The following is an 8,747-nucleotide window of genomic DNA, read 5'->3' as shown; positions in this document are numbered from 1 at the left end:
CCCCCCCCCCCCCACACACACACACACACCAGCACAGACGGAGAACTCAAACTAATGACTTCTCTTTCCTCACTCCCTCACAGGAAGATGATAAGAACACCACGAACCAGGTTCACCTGAGGGCCAGTCACTGTGTGAGAGTCCTTTAATCACTCTCGCTTTCTTCTCTTTCGCAGACTGTTTTCCTCTTCTTTCTGCTTCTCGTCACATCTCGTCTTTTCTCTTCTGGCTGCAATTAATCACATTGCTTTATCAGACGAGTTAGTCCTTAGATGATGTGCTGAAGATTAGCATGCGTGTCTCGTAAGGACTCTTAATGAACCGACCCCCTGAAAGAGATGAAGACCTTGGGAGATAAGATGAAGATCGTTTCTGTGCAGTCCACACGGCTGTGCTTATCTAATAGAACTGATGCAATCCACATCATGTCACGCCGAGCCAAAAATAGACATGAAAATCTCTCTTTCTTTCTGTCCCTCGCTTTCATGCACATCATCTTATTGCAACTCACATCCAGAGGGGGTTTTGGGGACAAGGGGACTTCCATCTGCTGTTTATAAATACCAGCGAGGTCAAAACATTCTGAATTCTTTAAGTAAACAGGACATGTGGAGAATAAAAGTCTGTGTGCTTCGTTTTTTTTAATTATTTTTTTTTTTTTTAAATGGCTGCTGTTTTCGTACGTTGTCATAAAGCACTGGGTTCATTTTTTTCCTTCAGTAAGTTCCTGGTTTTGTTGACTCTCCAAATGCCTGCGAGTCGTTTATGAGGTCATACGTCATGTGCTGAACAATTAAAGATACATGCTAAAATTAGAGCGCTTCTGAATTTTACTGTCCCCACCTGCAATGGGTCCAGAAATGTTTTCCCATAAAACCCTGCGGGGCAGAGATTAAACTATGACTGGCCAAGGCTTTCATTATGTACCAATATTATCTGCTATTTATTATCATCTGGTCAAATGCTCTTCTCTGTGTGCGTGTGTGTGTGTGTGTGTGTGTGTGTGTGTGTGGGACAAAAGCTCCATTCAGACAGGATTAGTTTTCTAAACCATTATTAACATGGATGTCTGTGATGTCATTTGCTGATTCTGATGGGGTTGGAATCTCTGTAATTACAAAGAAGGCAATGTCTTTTGTCTGAATGTTGACATTATGGCAGGTCATGTGCTATGCATGTGAATAATTTGAACATTATGTATAATTTTTAAAGGGATAGTTCACCCACAAATGAAAATTTATTTTACTCCCACATATCATTCCAAACCTGTATTACCTTTTTTTCTGGTCCACACGTGGAAGTAAACGATGACAATTACAATTTTTGTGTTAACAATTATTTTAAAGGTACTGATATACTTCTAGTGAAGTTCTTTTTTGTTCTTCACTTAGGGGTAAAAAGCAGTCTGAAATACCTGAGCAGCTGTATACTGTTTTGTGAACACCTCAAACACACCTACCTATTATGTAATTGTCACGGACCAATGGTCCAGGTCAAAGGTGTTTACGAGCCAGAGCAAACTCTTTCCGGAAAGTGTGCTTTGGGGAGCCGTTTTGTCCTGAAATGAACTTCAAACAAACTTCATTTTGGCCTGGTTTTGTTTACACCAGTTCGTTCTTCGATTTCACTTGTATATCAGCAAAGACTTTTGATATACAAAGATAGTGCACTCATATTACTTATATGGGGAAAAGTGCAACACACAATATGGCAGAACAGTCCTGCCTTCTAATTAAAAGAGCCAATCGCTAATTGGTGAAGTCTGTCACTGCAGCTGCCATTAGAAGCTCCAGTTGCTATTAGCTGCATGTCATTTAGTAGGCTGCGTCATCCAGAGGTTGAATTTGTCAGTTGAATACATCGAGATGATTGAGAGGTGTAAAACACTGTATTATCATTTGTAATTCTTTCTTACTCTGCAATCTAACAGTTAATTTTCTTAAACGGTTAATTTTCTAAAATTCATGAAATAGCTGTTGTCAGATTTCATTAATTTTAAAGGTGAAATTGAATCATGAGCTTGGTAAACAACTTTGGAAAATGTGATGTTTCTCCATTCAAAGAGATAGGAGTTGTACTTGCATGATTGAAATAGCTGCCCGAGAGGTGTTTTAAAGATGGCCACAGAGTGAAATGACTTGCCTTAAAGGGACTTTGAAATCGGGGCTTTTAAAGATGCAGTATGAATTTTGGGCTCTCTATTGCCATCTGTGGCGGAAACATAAATTGCAAGTGGCTTGAGGAGAAAGTCACTGTCCTTCTGCACAGATTAATCCAATAATTTTGAACACTGATTGTTTATCAATAATTAAATTAATTTAAAATGGAAAAATTACATGAGAAATCTTCTGTGTGTTTTTTTCTTCTGTATTTTCTATATCTTTTTTATTGGCTTTTTGCCTTTATTGTAGGACAGCAGAGAACTGACAGGAAAGCACAGAGGGGGAGAGCAGGAATGGGACAGGAACATGCAGGCCGAACCCAGACCTGGGACTCTATATTCACTTCAGCCCCCCCTACATGTTCGTAGCAGTGCACTGCCACCTGTTCCAAAGCACGACCACAACGTATCTTTTAAAGGAGGATGTTAATTAAGGTGAGAATAGATGCTTTTATTACAGTGATCATTTTGAGCAGTTCTCCTCTCCTTCTTCTCTTGAATCTGGCTCTCCTTATTGATTTAATTTCCTTGCTATGTCGCTTGGAATGCCAGCTGGCAGTAATTCGAAACACCAACGGTTTTGTTCCATTTTACCCAGAAAGTTAGTAAAAAAGGTGCAGAAATGTAGCTTTAGTTACAGTATTTGACAGTGTTCTAAATACATGAGAAATGCTGTGAAAATACCATATAATATTCCAATTTTTTTCTAGGTAATTTGCTCAATATGTTATGGTCATGCAAGAAAAACAGGCCTGAAAACAAACCTGAATTTATCTGAGCTCCAGGGTTCGTAAGGTCATGAAAAACCTGGAAAAGTCATGGAATCCAGGTATTCAGGTACAGCAACTGTAATAAATATACATTACAAATATAGTTACAAAAGTTATTCAGTCAAGTAAAGCGAGTGAATGTTCTGTCTTTTGTTTGATTAATGCTATAGAGACTGCAGCAGAAATAGGTTACTGTCACTTTAAGAGCTGCACAGATCCAATATACTGTTACACATGTGTTTTCTTTCTCAACTGTTTATGTTCACTTAAGACATAACCTACTGTGTTTACGAGGATATTTTGAAATATTTTTGTGTGTATTTGTCCTTTCAAATGCAAAAAGACATGGAATTGGACTCAGTTCAGTATGACGCACTACATGGTATGAGAGCGGTGACTTCCTGTAAGCACGTCTTGCCTGTGTGTGTAACAGAGAAAACAGAACGCGAGCCTTCCTGACTTGAATGGTTTAAAATCAGATTAACATATTTTTTTCTGTGTGCGCACTTTGGATGTGTGTGCAGTACAGAAAACAGCGTGTGAGTCGTCTTGTGCTTGAATGCTCTCTCACCAGGTGAACAGGCATGCGCCACGGCATGGCATAGTTAGCATTTCGTTCCTCATAGTGTTCGCTAGAGGACGCAGCGTGAGTTCCCTAAAAGGGGAACGTCTCGGGTTGCGCATGTAACCATAGTTACATAATCACTAAATGCCCGAATGCTAAGAACTGTAATTTGTTTAGACAGTATTATCAATTAAACTCAGGACCTGGATTTCATTTTGGAAACAGTTTTGGTGGAAAACAGTAGTATTCAGGGGCAGAAATACTGCAGAAATGGAATAAACTGTAAATTAAAAACAGCAAATTCACTTCAAATTAAAAACATTAATCCTTAAAATTAAAGTTACAAAAGTTATTCAGTCAAGAGCAGTGAGTGATTTTGTCTTTTGTTGTTTGATTAACATTAATGACAGACCGCACCAGTGATACAATTGAAGGGGACGTGGGTACATGTTCCCCATACGTTTTGAAAATTTCCTCCTTTAGTTTAATGCTTTATTTTTGACTTGCACCGAAAGTTCATCATATGCATGTGTTTTTAAATCTTGCCAATTTAAGCATTCATGCGATGCTGTTTTCTGTGTGCACACACGCCCAAATCGCACGCACCAAGAGTCGCGTCTCAGACAGTGCACAAAGAATTAAGTTCACTTTTGCGTCTTTTCACGCTTGAATGGAAAAATGCACACTAAATTAAGTCAAAATGCCTGTTATGGCAAGTATCCTCGTAAGAGCAGTCTTAAATGAGTTTCATTTGTATTCTTTTGCTATTGCTAGTAATTTGTTAGTTTATTACTGACTGTTTACTTGTCTTTATGTTACATTATTTATTAAAATGCAAGGTTACATGAGTCAGAAACAATGAAAACAATAACTTTTTGAGGTGAACTTTTCTTGAGGTGTTTGCAAGGTGGCTTCATGTGCGCATGCTTTGGATGTGACTGTGAGCGCCCAGAAAACATCTCAGGTTACACATGTAACCATGGTTCCCTGAGACGGAATGAGACGCTGCGTCTTCTAGTGGACAATATAGGGACTGGCAGGATCCCTATCTGTCTGAAGCACATGTGAAACAACTCCAATCCTATTGGCCCTTATAGCCTGTGATGTCAGAGACGGGCACCCAGAAATATAAGAGGGCGCCTGCAGAACACGTCATCAACTTGGTTGTCTGAAGGAGACGTGAAACAGGCAGACCGAAGGCATGGCAAGGGGACATGGTGTCTCGTTCCCTCTCAGGGAACTTAAGTTCTCTGCATGGAGTAGGCTAATGGCTAGCAGTCTCAGCTTGTGCTTATTATTAAAAATAGAATGCAAACAAATAGCATTAATAATCATTAATTTTACTTAACATATACTATGATAAATCTGAACATTCGCATAAAATAATGGAGCATTGGGTCATGAATATTGCCTTAAAAGTCATAGAAATTTATTGGCAAAAATGTGTGCGACCCCTGCTCAGGGACAACTAGATTGTAGAGAGATTGTATTTGATGATTTTATATATTTATTTTAATACAGGAATAGTCCTGCTCAACAGCACTAAGAATTTTCCACTCGAACAATTACTGAATCCATCAAATTTTTATCCATTTGTGTATGACAGTTCTTTGAAAAAGAAACAAGAGTAATGGAAGATGTGCATCTCTTTACGTTCTTTCAAGATCTGAAACATCTGTAAAACACATTCATTCAGTCTGATGCATATCCACATACTTACCTAAAAGTGTAGCCGTCAGTCACACAGACTCCTGCATATTAAACTGCTGTGCAGTCACAACACCACAAACTCATCTGAGTGACATGTTGTCAAACACAGGCACTCAGAGATGAGGCAGCTCTTATCTACATAGCTGAGCTGCTGAATCAGCAGTGTGAAGCACTAGACTGAGCATGCTCTCAGGACTGACGCCTGGCCCTGGGTGGCAGTTGTTTTTCTCTGCAGGATGTTAGTCAGGGCCCCCGGAGGCAGGGTTATGGAACAGGCATGTCTACAAGAGCTTCGAGAGGAGTCCTGGGTGTCATAACACTGACTCATGACCCAGTACTGCAAGAGGCCACAGCATCACGCATACGTCCTTGTTGACTCAAAAGTGCAGTGTTGAGAGACGAGCCCATGAAATAACAATCACAGTATGAAAGATGAAAGCCATCCAATACTCCAGCTCTTGCCTTTCCTCAAGACTATCGGCATGATCTGAAACCACAGCACTTCTGCCAAGCAGCTGTTAAGGTCATAACCAAAGGAAACTTCAGAACAAACTAATGTAGTGCTTTCCAACATTGGGACCAATCTTTTTTTTTTAAATCTCTGAAAGACTGACTTTTGCTTTATTAAAAAGTGCTGTAATTTATTTTCCCAAATTTATTTTTTGGACACTTAATTTCATGTTAATTGCAATTAAACAGAAATGTATTCTGGCTTAAATTTATATTGAATGCAGTTAGCTGTTTTGGGATCTTAGACCTTACAAATCTTCTTTTTCACAAACTAATTTTCTAGAATGAATCAAACTTCCAGTGCTACTTATTGGAGAGATGGCTGTTTAATTAAGTGATTCACTTGAATGAATAATAGTTTCCAACACCACTTTTGAGAGAGGGAGTCATATAGAATGAACTGAATCATTCCACTAGAATGAATCAAGCTTTTCAATGATTTCTGAATGCTGAAAATGCTGAAGGCGTGTTTGATTATCACAGATCTCTTAACAGTGTTGCATGTGCCGTACATTGTGATCACCAATTCATTTAGTTTGCTACTGCTCAACACTGTGAAGAATCACACCTATACAGCAAGCAAAGAGTCAGATGGGTGGGCAGCTCCGCAGTTAGCCAATCAGAAACACTCTCTACCTGTCAGTCAGTCATTTTGTGTTTAGTTGTATGTTGTGTTTTGGATGTTGGGTTCCCACCAGGCTTCCTAACTAACTTAACCAGTAAGACTACCATGGCCGAATACCTGTATTATGGTACTAATGCCACACAAGGGTAGTGAAATGACTGTAACCGTGCTACTAGTCAGAAGGACCTTTATTGTCCGAGCCACTAGTCTGTTCCTCATTAGCAGTGTGTAGATTGTCCTTATCTCTCCTTATTTCCTCAAGACCTCGGCACCCTTGACTGGTAATAAGGGCTTCTCTTTTTCACGCTTGACCTTTTTCGCTGACCCTGAATATAAGCTGCTAAGCGCTAATTTCATTATCAGGTGAAAGGTCATGATACCTGTGCTCTGCGGGCCCTGCTCTAATCAGCCACTGTGTAATAGTAAGTGTCCAGTTACACCCCTGTCTCTGATGCTAATGGCTGCGCTTGGGGTCATAGGGCAAAGATCAGGGGTCAGGTCAGAGGCCTGGGAACTTGGGGCGATGCAGATCTATGCAGGAAAGCGGGTCAACCCAGATGGTGAGATGTATACTTTTGCTCTCGCAGCCATCTGATGATTATGAAAATCGAGCAAAATTAGATTAGCACATGGTGAGGGACCACAATTTATATGTGTGTGAATTGGATCTAAATCAAGGTCTTTAGGGGTTTTCAGCTTAATATGTCATGAATGTGAATGTATACACTACCGTTCAAAAGTTTTTTTGTTTTTTTTGAGAGAAGTCTCTTATGCTCACCAAGGCTGTATTTATTTGATAAGCAATTCAGTAAAACTGTAATATTATGAAAGATTATTGCAATAAACAGTTGTTTTAAAATGTAATTTATTCCTATGACAGCAAAGCTGAATTTTCATCAGCATCATTACTCCACTCTTCAGTGTCACACGATCATTCAGAAATCATTCTAATATTCTTTGCAAAATAAAACATTGCTAGCTCTTTATAATAACTTTCATTTATAAATAATTTACAGACATTATATAATGCTTAACAGATCATTAGTTAATATATATTCAAATAGCTAGAAATATGAGATGATGTTCTTGTTAATGTTTACTAATGAACAATTAAAAGTTGAAACTATTCATCATTTGTAAATGTTTATAAACTATTACTAATCATTTAGTATCTTTATGGGCATTATGTAGCGAGGTTTGTGTGAAGGATGGCTGGTTACGTTTAGCTAAATGCTTGCTAAAGACATAACAGATTGTAATTTTGGTGCTTTTTTTTTTATTGCCTCAACACTCACATTAGTATACTACTCTTTAGTATATCATTAAACAGGATATTCCTTGAATCATAAATAAACAGGAGAAAACAAATCATGTTTTTTAAAAGAAAATACTTGTTCATTTATCAAAACAATATAATATAAACAGATTGAGCAGTGTTCCCTTATAATAAACAAACTGACCCCTGTACACTGTTGACCCTTAACCAACCTTTAAACCTACCCATACCACCAAACCTGGCCCTGAGCTTACCCGGATCACACCTCAGTAGCAGCAGCAGTGTTGTGCATTAACACAAGCTTTTAATAATTTTATAACATCTGTTAAAATCATTTGTAGATTTTCATTAAGTGCTTGAACATATGGAATTAAAAGTTTATTGACATTTGTAAGCATTTTAACTTGCATGAAATAATGATTTGTTAAATGTTTAATACGTTTATTAGAAAACATTAACAAGCACATTATCTCATATCTATAGCTATGTGAATATTTATTAACTAATGATCCATTAAGCATTATATAATGTTTGTTAATGATTTATTAATGAAAGTTATTATAAAGTGTTACCAAAACATTTAAAAGAACAGCATTGATTTAAAATATAAAACTTTTGTACCATTATAAAATCTCTTTACTGTCACTTTTGATCTGCTGTCGATCACCACCAGCATTAACACTGAAAATGTTCAAATAAGACTGATAAAATTAATTTCTGATAAAAAATGCAAACAAACAAACAAACGTGTATATTCACTGCAGTTCAAACGTTTTATTTTTTTAAGAAGTCTCTTCTGCTCACCAAGGCTGCATTTATTAAACCAAAAATACTGAAAAAACAGTAATAGTGTGAAATATTATTACAATTTAAAATAACGGTTTTCTATTTTAATATACATTCAAAATAGAAATCCTTTCTAACAATACCAGTCTTTACTTCGGCACCATTTTTTATTAATCAATTTAACACATCCTTGCTGAATAAAAAACTATTAATTTCTTTCAAAAAAGAAAAAAAGGAAAAAAAAATAATGGACCCCAAACGTTTGAATGGTATTTCTATTATTTATTTTAAAATAAATGCTGTTCTTTTTAACTTTATTTATCAAGGAATCACAGGTACAGGTT

General features: G+C 37.3%; 1 long non-coding RNA gene across 1 annotated transcript in view; it reads right to left on the bottom strand.

Moving 5' to 3' along the window:
- The window catches only part of LOC107711318 (uncharacterized), a 20,184-nt gene extending 12,325 nt beyond the window's left edge, over window positions 1-7,859 (bottom strand). The window contains exon 1 of the long non-coding RNA XR_001636691.1: window positions 7,733-7,859. This is a non-coding gene — a long non-coding RNA (uncharacterized LOC107711318). The remainder of the gene's footprint in view (window positions 1-7,732) is intronic.
- Between the last annotated feature and the right edge of the window lie 888 nt (window positions 7,860-8,747).

This window comes from Sinocyclocheilus rhinocerous, unplaced genomic scaffold (genome assembly GCF_001515625.1).
Source record: "Sinocyclocheilus rhinocerous isolate Xijiao unplaced genomic scaffold, SAMN03320098_v1.1 scaffold86, whole genome shotgun sequence".
Classification (NCBI taxonomy): Eukaryota; Metazoa; Chordata; class Actinopteri; order Cypriniformes; family Cyprinidae; genus Sinocyclocheilus; species Sinocyclocheilus rhinocerous.
Note: the sequence above shows the minus strand (reverse complement) of the source record. Positions and strands in the feature narration are given on the sequence as shown.